The sequence below is a fragment of the Cibotium barometz genome, chromosome 20, assembly GCF_041138505.1.
Source record: "Cibotium barometz isolate CiBa-2024 chromosome 20, ASM4113850v1, whole genome shotgun sequence".
In the NCBI taxonomy this organism is placed as follows: domain Eukaryota; kingdom Viridiplantae; phylum Streptophyta; class Polypodiopsida; order Cyatheales; family Cibotiaceae; genus Cibotium; species Cibotium barometz.
Genome location: NC_141065.1, coordinates 57,735,844 through 57,751,878, shown reverse-complemented (window position 1 = coordinate 57,751,878; position 16,035 = coordinate 57,735,844).

The following is a 16,035-nucleotide window of genomic DNA, read 5'->3' as shown; positions in this document are numbered from 1 at the left end:
GTAGCTCATCTATTAACGGGGCTAAGTACACATCCATGTTGGCTACCTTGTACTTCCTAGGGAATATTAATGAGAGATAAAGATGTCCCTTCTTTATTGCTAACCATGTTGGAAGATTGTAGTTCAAAAGACAAACTGGCCATGTGCTCCATGTTGAACTTTTAAGACCAAACGGGTTCACACACCATCCGTAGCTAGCCCGAGGCAAATATTACAAGGTTCCTCATTAAATTTTGGCCACTTCTCTTCAATGTGTATGCAGGGTAATTTGCGGGCACGTACAAACTAGCCATGTGCTCCATGTTGAACTTTTACCAAACGGGTTCACACACCATCCATAGCTAGCCCGAGGCAAATATTACAAGGTTCCTCATTAAATTTTGGCCACTTCTCTTTAATGTGTCTCCATATGCAGGGTAATTTGTGGGCACATAGTTCAAAAGACAAACTGGCCATGTGCTCCATGTTGAACTTTTAAGACCAAACGGGTTCACACACCATCCATAGCTAGCCTGAGGCAAATATTACAAGGTTCCTCATTAAATTTTGGCCACTTCTCTTCAATGTGTCTCCATATGCAGGGTAATTCGCGGGCACATACATAACATCATCCATGGATCTAGTGGTTTGATGTCAAGACATCATAGATGCCATGGATTTACACCGCCCATTTCTTGTGTTATTTCTTGCTCAATATCCCTTGCGTCATGTAGGGTGTCTATCATGTCATCCATGTCTTGCTCCAAATACACCAAAGAGTCCACCATAGTTTCTTCTTCTTCAACATGTGGCTGAGCAGTACTTGCTTGTGTCGTTATCCATCCGATACTCTAGGTCCAAGAAATCAATCTATTGTTTGGGCGTTCCAACATGGTTGTAGTGTTCACACCATCATCCATGACCATAAATTTGTGTTTTTTTGGGAGGGCGAATGGCCCTTTATATATTAGTCGATAATCTAGTCGACCAAAGTTTAAATTCTAATAGGAAAGGTGTCCAAGAAGGAAATTTGAATGGTTGCATACATTTTTGGTATATAATATTTCTCGTTGCGTCGAAATAGATGTCAAAAATTTCTTTGAAACACATGTTGAAAGTAACGTTGGAAAAAAAAATTTGAAACTATTTTCGACATTTTTTCCATTGCTATTTCCAACGTCTTCTCCGACACTCTCTCCGATGCTCATTATTCTGACACTGGAAAAAAATTACAGCACCAAACAACGGACTCTATTTTTCTCATTTTGAAAGCTCTCGTTTGTGGAGGAGGTAAGTTCATCTACCCCCCCCCCCACATGACCTATTGCATGTCCTCTCTCTCTCTCTCTCTCCATCCCTACACTCTCCTACACCACCATCTTTCTTGCTTTCATGATTTCTTATAGCTGCATAATGTTTTGATCTTTTTTTGGGATTTGTTTTTTGCAGTTTGCATATCTCCACCCCCCACATGACCTATTGGTTGTCCTCTCTCTCTCTCTCTCTCTGTCTGTCTGTCTGTCTGTCTCTCTCTCTCTCCCCTACATCCTTGCGCTCTCCTACACCACCTTATTTCTTGATTTCATGTTTTATTACACCTGCATAGTGTTCTAATCTTTTTGTTTTGGGTTTTGTTTTTTGTAGGTTGCATATCCTACCATCTATCCCTAATCTCTCAGTGAATAAACACATTTTTCCTATGCTTAATATCTCTCCATATTTATTAAATTTTATGCTTTTAAAATGTAGTTGATTAGTGTGGGTTTTATGCTTTTGTGTGCACGAAATCTAATAACTTTACCCCCTAATCACGAAGGTCAGCCCCCTCTAGTCTTATGCTTTTTTTAAAATATATTTGTCACTCACGGGCTCATATGCTCCTGCATAACCTGCATATCCACATGTAAAACCATATCCATGCACATATGCAGATGGAGGCCCAAATATATAGCCCAAAAATCACCCCCGACATTACCCTCCAACCAATTGTCCCACCTACTAAACGTGTCATGATCCCTGATCAGGTTTTTTCCTTCATTGCACAAGCCACCCCCAAGCAAGCAGCCATGGCTAGAGCCTATTTTACCCATGGTGAACCGGGTGCAGTCCCATCCCGTGACCATGTTCACACCGACACCCATATCATCCCCTACTCAAACCCCCCACCCTCAAGCCAATCCTCCAATCACAATCGCGGTTTGCATTGTAGGGGTAGTGTTAGTTGTTGTGGCGATAGTGCCATGGATTCATCTACTCCTCCATGAGAGTGTACACCCATACATAGTGTGGCCAACACCCCCATGTCGTTGTGTTGATCTAGTTGGCATTCTGGTAGTAGCCATCTCCCCAATATAGATTGGCATCTTTACACAGTACGGGAAGGGAATATCATTCTTGATGATGTAGGTTATATGATGTGGAATCGTGTGACATAGATATGTGGCATAGGGTTTTCCCATGAGACTCTGACCAAATTCCTCCACTCCCATCGGAGAAGAAAATAAGAATCTATAATCAAATAAAGAACGAGTTCAATCTTGCCCTAGGTAGCAAGGAATTACCTAATAAGTGGATCTATGATCTCATGAGAGGTTGTATGAAACACAAGATGTCTGATGTCACCCAAGTAGTGAAAATGGGAGGAGAAAAGCCTTGGTTTTGTGACCAAGAGAAATGGGATGAGGAGATGAGGAAGAACAAAGAAAACCCTCGATGATACACACAACAAGGGGAAGCCTCGACAAGGCAACTAGAGAGCATGGGGAGCTCGCACCTAGGAGCGGTGGTGGATGGGACTCATTGTATAAGTATCTTGTAAGTATCCATGATCTCTGTAGCCTCATGTTTGTATGTCAACTAGTGTATAGTTGTATGTTTTTATTTATGTTTTATTTTCATGTATGCAGGAGAGGGTGGTTGGACGCCAGGATACCGAGCTGGTGGATGAGCATTATAAATTCAAGTATGACACTTATTCCTTGCTTGAGTGCATCGAGAAAGATGATAGAAATGTAGATTGGACCATTGTGGTCTCGGTAAGTGCTTTGTACCATATGCCAATTTTAGGTTTTTGTAAGTTTGTATATGCTAATTTGTGGGTATCACATTGTTTTTGCAGAGAGAAATACTTGATCCTCTCTAGTGAGGCTAGCTCACTGATTGGACACCCCTTTAGCTCCATGTTACTCACATTTTTGGAATTGTATAGATCTTTTTTGCACCCCTTTTAGGCATGTATACTTCACTCGTATATGCGGCAACTTTTTGGTATACAAAATTTATTGTAAGGATTGATATTTGGCAATTAGTAACAATGTATCTTTGTGGTTTGATATTTAGTAATGAAACTTGATTTTGTATCAATGTATCTTTGTTTGGCTCAATTCTTTAAGTTTGTCTAAAACTTCAATTGAATACAAATGCAATAAATTATTTACACATTCGGCATAATGGTGCATCCAAGTACAAAACTATACCTAGATGCACCATTATGCCAAAAAAAGTATACATGCATTTGTCAAAAAAAGTGTCTGTGTTTGCATCTAATGGAATTGGCATCGAAACTTACCTGTGTCCATGGGTATATGCATCGGAATAAACATAGGTATATCCATCAAAATAAGTGTCAAAAACTATATGTTTGTAACGTTTTTAAGATGTTTGTTGCAATGTATATTTCGATCATTTTTAGAATGATCGTTCCAATGATTTTATAGACACACTTTTTTCTATGTGCATAGAGATGATTGTAAATTTTATAAGCAATTATCTTTCATTGGAAGAAACGTTGGTATTTTCTTATCTTGTAGTAGTGGTGTGTATCTGATAAAATATCAAGGAATTTTAAAGGCTAATATTTTCATAAAAAATAGTCCTTGGCCAAAAAAGGTATATATAATGAATGTACAAACCATGTAAAAATAATCCTTGGTCGAAAACGTATATATTAATGCCTATGCAAACCATGTAAAAATAGGTGTTACAAGGACAAAGTTAGATCTCTGCTACAAGTTTCATAATCAATTACGAGAACTAGACCACTCAACAAAGGATAGAAGGAGATATGTTCATTGTGTCCCTTTAGAATTGACTAGGCCTTGCAAAATATCTACTCCCAAAAATGAGATAGATTTACCAAGAGTAACCAAAATGATGGAGGGGGGGGGATGAAGGATCATTCACCAAGGTAAAGATAAGGCTAAGTAAAAAATAATGAGTACCAAAGCACTACTCTTAGAAGGATGGGTTCCATGTTAAGAAATATGGGTGCGAAGGAGAGCTAACCTGGTCCCATAACAAGAGCCATAATGAAGAAGCCTCAAATCTAAAAGTCACCTTCTCTATCAAAGAATCCATAAAACAAGAACCAATTATACTCATTTCAACCCCAACCATCAAGGATAACCCAAGAAAGATTAAGAGATGCTAGGTACTAGTCAAAACATAAGAAGCTCAAGGGTATTCTCAAACGAGTCACTAACATTTAGGTACCTAAGGAAAGTGAGGGTAAAATTGTAGTGTATGTACTAGCGATATACAATTATTAGTATGGAATCATTGGCCCAAGTTAAAACTAAATGGGCGAAAGCATGGAAAGGTGGACTAAAAACCTGTGTCCTAGACAATGGTTTACAATTGGTTGTGAGATACTTTTATGAAGAGTTAGAAAATTAAAACATGTTTGTTTAATCTTGTTTCACATTTGTTATATCTAAAAGGCACTAGATAAATTGCTAAATACATCTCATGATAATATTAAATCCACTAATGTTGGTTGCCTTCAAGTGTAGTAGCAACTAATGGAACTGGTAGAAAGTGTCCCATTGTATCATGCTTCCACCCAAATAATAGTGCTAGCAAGTGGCCACAAGAACCTTGTTAAAAATACAACTTGAAGCCTTAAAAACCTTTTTGCATTAATATCAATCAAAATATTTCAAATGTCTAAACCTACTATAAGGAAAAGGAAAAGGTGATAGAATCATAAGAACACATGCAAAAAAGAGATGGACACTTAACAACTTGTCACAATGTTCATCGAAGCATTAACATAGTAGACATAGGAGACTTAAACTATTCAAGGGTATAACTAAAGAATATTTATTAACATCTTCACTATAGTTCAATGATAACATCTAGGTATCAATGTGTATAAACATCCAAGCTGAATCTAACAACATATTCCAATGGACCTAGAGGACTATTCCTAAGCTTAATCTTCATCACCCTAATAATCTTATGTTTTTCATGACCATGAGAATCATTACAGAGGGGAAATGTTAACTTATTAACATTTCCCCTTTTAATATCACTAACTCATTTACCATCATCTTCATCATCCAAATCTAGCCAAAAAGGACTTTATAACATTTTTAGCACCTTTAAATTCTATGTATTTTCATAGTGATGAAAATAATCAACCCTTGTGAATTGGGAAATTGACTAATGGGGACTCATCACACTGACATCCAATAACCTCAAGGCTCCCCTCAAACCCCCTCAAGGAACACATAAATAAATAAATCAATCAATTTAAAAGATTTTCACATGTATAATAGTCTCACTTGCATTTTTAAAAAGCATACATTTTCATAGTGCTTAAATTGATTTGCACATGCATGTTGTCTTGAGTCCTATTTCAACTTACGTCTATCATTTTCAAGATAAAATCAATCGTTTTACAAGATTTTTATATTTTCATGCCTGTGAAAATCCCAAGATGTTCACCTTATAAAAATCAAGCAAATGTTATGTTGGTTACAAGAAAATGTGAACAAACTAGAAGGAGTAATCTCATGCCCCAACTTGATATAAAATGCCAAGATATTCACATTATAAAAATCAAACAAATTTTATGTCGATACAATTCCCAATGATCAACTGAATGTTAACAACTGGAAGTAATTTCATGCCTGTTAACAATTGGAAGGAGTAATTTCATACCCCATCTTGATATAAAATCCCAACATATTCACATTATAAAAATTAAGAAAAGTTTATGTCGGTACAATTCCCAATGACTAACAAAATGTTGACCAACCAAATGTTAACAACTGGAAGCCCATCTTGATATAAAACCCTAATCTTGATGTCTTTTCTTTAGCTTTTTTTTTAAATTTTATTTTCTTTAATCCACTACATTCTCTTTCTTGCTCTTGATTTGTCACTTGAGATTGCTTATTGGATAGGTAGGGTATGGTTTGCCTACTCTCAAAATCACACCCTACATAGCTAGTAGGATTGTTGTTATTGTGCCGCTATGGAGAGGTTAATCCTAAGCTAGCAGACATGAAAGGGTTTGGGGTGGTTAAGGTCCATGGACCAACGGGGGTGTGTACTTTAAGTATGAGGAGGGAATTGTATCATTAAAAAAAATATAGACTAAAATTAGCTCACATACAAAAGACATCACAAACTTTTAACGACCATTAAGAGAGGATGTACCAATTTTGTGAATTGGCTCCATAACCTCATTCCCATAACTTGAGGTTATGGTTTGTCATAATGCAACCACTTTTGGATCATCCACTATGGAGTTCCCTAATTGAGATTGACGAGGATCTTGAGAATCTTCTTCTCCAGGTATTTAGGGGTGGGATATAGAAGATGAGTTAGGAAAAAACATTAGGCAATACATATGGGGCTTAAGGCATTGTGTTAGGGCTATGCTTATGGGCTATTGGGCTATGCATACAAGGCTATTGGAAATCTCATGGAAGGCTCTTATGCATTGCAAGCCAAGGGAAAGCATAAGAAAAGGTGACTTATATATGCAAGCTTAGGTAAGCCTCTACAAGTCATTTACAAGCATTGGCAAGATTAGGCAACCTTATGCAAGCCTATGCAAGCTTATACAAGAAAAGACATGTCTATTCAATCTATGCATATGAATGGATTATGCAAGCATAGGCATGAACATATAAGCAAGCTTATGTATGTAAGCATAAGCAAGCTTATGCAATATTTTGCATGCCAAGGCTATATGCAAGCATAGGCAAGGCTATATTCAATCCAAGGACATAAACAAGCATAGGCAAGCTATAACATACCTCCGAGACTAACCAAGTTATGATTAAAGATAATCCTAAGTTTTGGATGCTACAGATTTCAATAATGAATTCCAACAGGTTTTCTATGGTTTTTTAACAGTAAAGATTCTAAGTGTTAAAAATAAGTGAAAATTAAAGATTGATTTTTCAATTAGTTTGTATGCTCAAAGGAAGCCTTTAAGTGTGTAGGTAGACATGCAAATCGAAATTTGATAAAAAATTAAAACATGAACTATTTTTGGAGTTGACTTTCACATACACTAGATTTTAGCAATTTCTCCCAAGGTGAAAGGTTGTAGACCGCATGTGTTTTGGTAATTTTAAGTATCCACAACTAGTATCTGATAACTCTATGTGAAGTTATACTTGTTGCAGATTATTGCAACCCTGTGATAGTAGATCCAGAGGCTTGCCAAATCTACAAGCAGCTCTTCCACAATTTCTAGAGAGTAGACATGGATTCTCAATCAATCAAGACATCAGCAAATATATCGGGAAACTACACAAACACTCTTTCTCAATCAATCAAGACATCAGCAAATATATCGGGAAAGTACACAAACACAAACACTCTTTCTATTATTTTTCTTTAAATTCTTTTGAAATTAAATAAACATATTAATAAGAGTGTATATGGCAGAATCTGAGTCGATGTATGGCATGCTTAATCATGGCAATGATGGGGAAACACCGTGAGAAGAGGAGAGGGGGGGTTTCCCGCAAAGAACTATTGTTTATTTCCTTAGTCGGACCCATAGAATAAACACTTTTGGAGTTAAAGAATTAGAAGATAGAATATTTGACTAGTTTATGACTAGATTTTAGGTATAACCTTCATTAGGGGCTATTTTATGAAGCATTTATCTTTCCGTGTGTGTAGAATCAGATTTTGACAGTTTCATGCTGAAAACTCAACTTTGGCTATTTAAAATGCTCTCAAAGAGACCTTAGAACTCATTTTTAGAGAACCATCACTCAAACATGCTTTATAGAGCATTAGAAGTCCTAAAACTTGTAGTTTTGACTTTTCTCATATTCTAAATAGATTGAACAAAGTCTATGAAGAAGATAGTATACGAGGGGGCCATAAGAAGTATCTCCCACTGGACCATCCTTTGCGTGAGGGATGTCTAGGGAGGTCTCCTCGCATATGGAAGAGTAGTGATTGGAGGACCTTATGGGAGCTCGATCCAACCTGTACACCTCTAAGAATGAAGTGTCTATCCATTTTCCATCAACTTCCATACTGGAATGACCTTCTAGAAGTGAACCATCTTCTTGACCTAATGCACATTTTTAATATAGCCGAGGTGATTTAGAAACCATCACACGAGCAAAGGAGAGCAAGGCACAACGAGATGATTTACAAGAGGTTCAACGCGTGCACCACTTATGGGCCCAAAATAGAGTAGATTGAAAGGTGAAGCTACCAAAAGCACCTTGGGTCATGACAAAGGAAGAGCAACGGTGTGTAAAGAAGTGCATTAGTGAGTTTAGTACCCCTAGAGGATGCATGCATTGCTTGAAGGGAGCATTTACAAAGGATGATGAGCTTAGTGGCTTGAAGAGTCATCACTGGCACAAATTCTTGCAATTCGTGCTTCCTATAGCCATCAAGGATTGCCTCGATGATGACATTAGAGTTACAATTTACAAAATTTGTGCAGTGGTTTGTTGGATATGAAGGAAAGATATTAGTAGAGACACATTGGAAGTAGATCAGGATTAAAGTCCATCGAGGCTGTTTACAACGGCTAAGAAATACTCTCCAACAAGTATTTTAACCATTCAATTATAGGCCTTGGATCAGCCCCCAAATTTTTCTGGGGTGTCCCTCGGGCAGCCCAGCTCTATGCACACAGCAAATTTCGTAGCATTCTGCCAAAGTTGGTTTGTCAGTATATTTTGATGCCTATTATTCCTAGGGGTAGACAAAATTTTGGCTGTGGAAGTGTGATTTTCGTATAAATATATTATAGCAATCATGTGCGTAATTTTTTGATAATATCCAAAAATTATTATGTCAAAATTTTGAAAAAAATCAATATCATAATGAAATGTGATAATAATATCGATATTTGAATTGAAATGTTACCTGTACTATACACAGCTTAATTGCACTTAAGTGTTATCCGAATTTCTTCATAGCATTGATACAAAAAATAATTACTATCACACAAAAACCATGTCCATGAGACAAGTTGAAATTTTCATAAAGTACAAGGTACAAATTTCATCGAACAAAGTACTTAATTGAAATCTGAGTACAAGGTATGAGGAACAAACTCAATTCCAAAAAGTGCTAAAAAAGTAAGGAGTTCAAAGCTTGATTAAGTATGCATAAACCGTAAATCCTTATCTTTGAAAGTCATATGCTTGGCATGGATAGCTCTCAATTGTCCATCATGCAATAAATCAACCAGGTAATGTTCACCTTGTTGTTTGAATTGCCATCAATGCTTGGGTTGACCAACGATCAACAAAATTACTGTAATATTATGCGTAGTACCTCCTTGTAGATGTCTTGTGAAGATCTTGCATCACTTACCCAACTAGCCTTGCACAAGAGGCCTTTGGTATAAGAAATTCAATTTCGTTTTGATACTTCCTTATCTCTTGGAAGGCAACAATGCTTGGTCTCCATCTTGTCTTTCTATGAGGTGGATGTGGTGGAGGACCTATTGGAGCTGAAGGTGGAGAAGATTTTGCATTTGCAAAACCCAATGTAGCTGGAGCAACAACACCATTGTCAGATAGTGTAAGTTCACTATCGGTTTTGTTGTTAGGATTAGGAGGTGATTTAACTCGTACTTTAACTGGGGTGTTAGGAGGAGACTTCTTCATGCATGACATACTACTTCTAGAGAGTGAAGTGGAGTGAAGTGAAGTGAAGTGAGATGACTTTTTATATTCACAAGTTTGATAAGAGATACTAAAGACTATACGTTCGTATATGTGTGTGTGTGTGTGTGTGTGTTTATATATATATATATATATATACACACACACATATATGTATGTGTAAACACACACACACACAAATATAAAAAAATAGAGTATCATTATTGTTAAAAATATGGCAAACACCTTCACTAAAATGATGTGTAGGGCACATACCTTGTAACTAGCACTATGCACTAAAGTCATAGATTATGGGCAAATGGATACAAAGGTTATTATGCAACCTTACCATGATGTAAAAGAGTCATTTAGGAGCTCAAAATCAGCCAAAGGGGTCGTGATCTCTTGATTAGGTAGCATTGGTGTGATTAGCAAGATTCTAGGGTTGGTGGTCACTTTTAGGTGCTTGAATCTAGGAGGGAAGGTGGAGATGATTTAGATGATGATTAACACCTAATCTTGAGCTTAATCCTCATGTACTTCAGCCTATATAAAGAGGCTCTCATCTATTGAAATCAACACATATTTGCCCCTCACTTATGTTGTCATTATGCTCATCATTATGCTAATTACTTCTTGATTAGTAGCTTAACTTCATCTTCTTCATTTCTATTCAACTATGCAATGGAGCTAGTGTTTGATCCTCCTTAGAATGGTTTTTAACATGGTATCAGAGCTAGTACTAGCCCATGCATTTAGAATCAAGCCCCATCTTATTTGCTTAGCAAGAGATTAGTGAAAATTAGGGTTTCATTAGCTTTTATGGGTTTCCTAGAAAATAGGATCTAGAATAGCAGCTGAGTGGAGGCCTTGGTGCTCACAAACCACGTAACCATTGCCAAAATCCTTTTGTTAGCACTTCACCAGCAATATTGCTAAGGGGCATGGCACCTCAATTGCACCATTCATAGCTCCACGTCGCCGGCAACTTCGTTTTCCCCAAAACAAGCACGTTTTTGATAGGCGACCACCAAAAGTATTGCTGCAGCTCACACACATCAAATTGGTCTAATTCCTCTGAGGTGTGGCTTCATTGGAACTCAAACTTACTCCTCCTAAGAGGGTTTTGCAAATGATTGAGTGTGCTTCACACACCAAGCAAAAAACCAGGGTGCTGTCCAGAACTGCCATAGCCAGAAAAGGTACTTTGGTAAATTTGAGATTACTCATTGATTAAGTTGCTTAAGCAAGTGTTTGTGGGCTCTAAAATCATCTAGACATACTGCTATTCAATGCCCTTGAAGCTTTTTAGCTTATTCTTTGTGCAACTCCTTCAAATATTGACTCCAAGTGAGCTCATTTCTCTGCATAGTGAGCAGAATATTCAACTCCACTAATCAATGATTAATCTATCCTAATCCTTATCATTTGGTGCAATAAGTGGTTCATACATGTCATTAGGGACTTGCTACATCCCCTTATTACTTCACACTTAATTTTCCCCTTGATTAGGTGTCTCCCTTGCTTCCCACAAATCAATATATTTTCTGGTTTTATCTTTTGGAAAGCATAATCTCTCTTGTAAAAGGGTAGACACTGCCTCAATCATCAGAGGTAAGACCCCCTTCATTCCATATCATAATGGCTACCAAGGATTCTCCATCAATGCGCTTTAAAGGTCATGGTTTTCACACATGGCAAACCCGCATCAAGTTAATGCTCATGAAGAAGGGGCTCTTCAACATAGTAAATGGGAATGAGAAGAAGCCAAGGACTCTTGCTGATGTTCCTTGTTGGGAAGTAAGAGATGACAAAGCTCGTGCCATCATCACATTGGAGCTTGATGACACTTACATTCATCATGTGGATGGATGCGAAACTTCCAAGGAAGTTTGGGACCAACTCACAACTCTATTTGGGGCTCGATCTAAAAGTTCAAAGTTTGGTTTGCTCATTGAATTTTTTAAGCTAGAAATGAAGTCTGGCACATCCCTAGCCTCACATTTGAACTACATGAAAGGCCTATTAACACAACTTGCAGGAATAGGTCTTAAGATGGATGAAGATGTCTCCATTGGTGTATTACTTAAATCTTTACCTGAAGAATATGACCATGTGGTCACAACCTTGACCAATATGCCAATATCAAAGCTTGTGGACATTGAAGCATCTCTTCTTGAGGAGGAGAGAAAACTAAAGACCAAGCAAATGGAGTCTCCATCGTCATCAACCTTGTCTACTGAAAATGCTTATTATGCAGGATCTAGTAGGTATGGCAAGAACAAAGGCAACTACAACAAGGGCTACAACAAAGGCAACTACAACAAGGGCTACAACAACAACAATCTCATTTGTGACTTTTGTCACAAACCTGGTCATGTAGAGAAGAATTGTTTTGCCAAGAAGAAGATGCAACGAGTCTACATCATGGAAGAAGTGCAGCAGGAAGAAGACCAAGAAGAAGAAAAAGATGAAGACAAGGGCCACCATCATGAGGCCCTATCTATGATTAGATCAAATCATTTATTCTAAAGTGCTAAAAGCAAGGGCATGCCCTATACACATGGGTGTCCTCTTCACTCATACATGTAGCCACGTCTTGTCACACTCTTCTAAAGTCGTCCCATACCTCTTTTGTATGCATGACTAAAGCCTCTGAGTTCACATTGGCATAACCTATGTATGGCATTGCTAGTCAGACCACGCTCATGCATGCTATCACTGAGCATTGGGTGGTTAATTAGGCTCATGAGAGTCAGCATGACCAACTGCATCATTGAGTGGATTCAGTGTTTGAGGAGGGGTGTTAAAAATATGGCAAACACCTTCACTAAAATGATGTGTAGGGCACATACCTTGTAACTAGCACTATGCACTAAAGTCATAGATTATGGGCAAATGGATACAAAGGTTATTATGCAACCTTACCATGATGTAAAAGAGTCATTTAGGAGCTCAACATCAGCCAAAGGGGTCGTGATCTCTTGATTAGGTAGCATTGGTGTGATTAGCAAGATTCTAGGGTTGGTGGTCACTTTTAGGTGCTTGAATCTAGGAGGGAAGGTGGAGATGATTTAGATGATGATTAACACCTAATCTTGAGCTTAATCCTCATGTACTTCAGCCTATATAAAGAGGCTCTCATCTATTGAAATCAACACATATTTGCCCCTCACTTATGTTGTCATTATGCTCATCATTATGCTAATTACTTCTTGATTAGTAGCTTAACTTCATCTTCTTCATTTCTATTCAACTATGCAATGGAGCTAGTGTTTGATCCTCCTTAGAATGGTTTTTAACAATTATCACAACTTAATAGGAATACTAACATTAGCATTATTAATTTTTTATTCAATCGTTGCACCAACAAAGTTCTGCATTTACTAAAGAATACCATAATTAGATTGTTCTATACATTTTCATTCACTACCAATCCTTTCATGAGACCTCAATCAATTTGCATGGTGTGCTTTTTTGATTAGACGTCTCGCTCTATAGACCACTTCCAAGTTTCCAACTCATTGGGTATGGACTTTTTGACTCATTAGGTATGGACTTTAGCATCTTCTTGTCATACAATATCTCTATCATCCTATACCACCATTCGAGAAAGTGTCTCATGGGATTAGTATCATGTATTCCACCTCCATGAGTTGTTGCCTTTTGAAATCTACATTGGGCTTGCCAATGTGATTACTCCATGCCTTGTGTAGACCATATTGCCAAATTTTCCTCATTAGCAAATTATGGACCATGTCACTACAAGAGGCAGGGCCATTATCTATGCTTTTTTTGATTCTTTAGAACTAAGCATAAAATCCTCGAAATGTCAAAATACGCGTCAAACAAAGCATCGAAATGGAAACGTTGAAATAAGCGTCGATACAAGCGTCGAGAAAACCGTCAAAATAATGATGTTTTCCACTCTTGTCTCGACGGTAATTTCGACTGACATTTCGATTGCTATTTCGACGGATGGAGGAAACTTTTGATGGTTTTTCGATAGATGCAAGAAACTTTCGATAATTTTTTCAATGGATGCAGAAACTTTCGACGCTTTTTTCGACGGATGCAGAAACTTTCGACGCTTTTTTCAACGGATGTAGGAAACTTTCGACGCTTTTTTCGATGGATGGAGGAAACTTTCAACGCTTATTTTAACACGTGGAGGTATTAAATTTTTGTTGGCATAATGGTGCATCCACCTGTAGTCTTGTATAGCTGGATGCACCATTATGCCAAACTTATAGAATACCAAAGGTAAGTGTACTCTGATGTGAAGAACGAAGCAAATTTGTTGAAAAAGTTGGAGTGCCATAACATTTTTGACATCACAAAGTAGGTACACAATTTACACAAGTGCAAACAATGGCCAAATTATATCGCAAGATGTGAAATTTACATATCAAGCTCTGACGAGATAAGCCAAAATTGCACAAAGTAGTTGCATAAAATTGCATACAAGCTATACAAGCTATACGCGATGACCAAAATTGCATAAAGTAGTTGCATACAAGCTATACAAGCTTAAACAAAGATGTGAGCTGACCAAAATATGTATGTACAAGAGAAAAGACATGGGAAAGGCCACTCTATGCGGAGTCTTCACTTAGGGTCGGACATTGGTCCCTGTGAAAACCATACAAGACACTTTTTTTTGGTATACAAAACAACGATCTAACATGACATGACAAAAAGAAAGTATACAAATCATAAGATTAAGGCTTGCCGCACTTACCACATTTGCAATGCGCCCCCAATTGAGGTTGGTGCCTTCTCGCTCAAGCTTCTCCAAAAGAAAGTACGTGTTATGGTGGTGGCGAGCAATGTCCTCCTCTTCTTTCGTTGCCAGCCGACCAACCACTTGATTCTAAAAGTACAAAAACAACAAGATAAGCGTTGATAATTACAAAGTAGACATAACATCAAATGAAACATACAAGATAAGTGTTGATACTTACAAAGTAGACATGGAATGCATCCCAACCACCGCTGCCAAGCTGAGAGCTTCCTATGCTCTCCATTCGAGCTTCCATCGCATCCTCTTATTTCTTGTAGCGTTGGGGATTTCTTGCATGCTTTTGCTTCTCCTCATTCCCAACCCTCGGTGCTCATGTATTAAGGCTTCTCACCCCTTGCCTTCACTCTCCTAGTCACATCTCCCCGCCAATGTTTAATGACGTCCACCATGTGGTCCTTTATCTTCCTTATGTGGGGAGACGACATCACTACCAACGGCCGGCGGCTTGTACTCACTTTCTTTGATTAATGACTCTATCTTTCTTATCTTTATCCAACTTTGGCCCATAAAGGCATAAAGTCATTTGCAAAGACAATGTGGCAAAGCTCGTGGATGTGGCTCTTTATCTCTTGCCTGACATTATCCAAAACCACATTACCATTGACAATTGTGTAACATTTTTCCCCATCGGCGGGTGTGGGATGTGTGTTGAAACATCGCGACGATGATTGCGAGCGTGGAGTGCTTCTGGTGCTAGATGGGGAAGGACGCTCATGTGGGGGCGTAGACCTATCTATGCCCACACTTGAACAACAACCACATCCACCTCTACTACTGGAGTGTTGTCCTCTGCGAGTGGACAAGCGACCTGAGGGAGGGGTTCTGGCGGCTCTTTGTGGGGTTTCTATAGGTCAACTACGGTTAGCGGTGGTGGTGCCGATGATGCGGTGGTGGTGCCCGATGATGCGGCCGAAGTGCGTGCCCCTCTCTCAAAATATTGTTATGCCATCGCTCTTTGCTCAGGCGTGGCTTGTGCTAAAAAACCCATAAACTAGTCACGCAACAAGGCATATGGAGAAAAGGATAGAGAGTAAGCCGATGTCTCATCTGGAGTGCGAGACATGTATCTACACACACATAACAAAGCCTACATGGGCACTTTAATAAGAGCATACACATGAATAAGAGTACACATCTCACAACACACAACACATGCACATGCAACCAAGAGGAGAGGAAAGGAGGGAAAAGAAGGAGACAAACTTGCTTGAGTGGTAAGGAGGTGGAGAAGAGCTGGGATGGTAAGGTGGTGGAGAAGAACTTGGGAGAGAGAGAGAACCTGCAAAACAAAGAACAAAACAAAAACAAAAACATTCATTATCCCTCAACACACACACACACACATCTCACAACCAAGAGGGG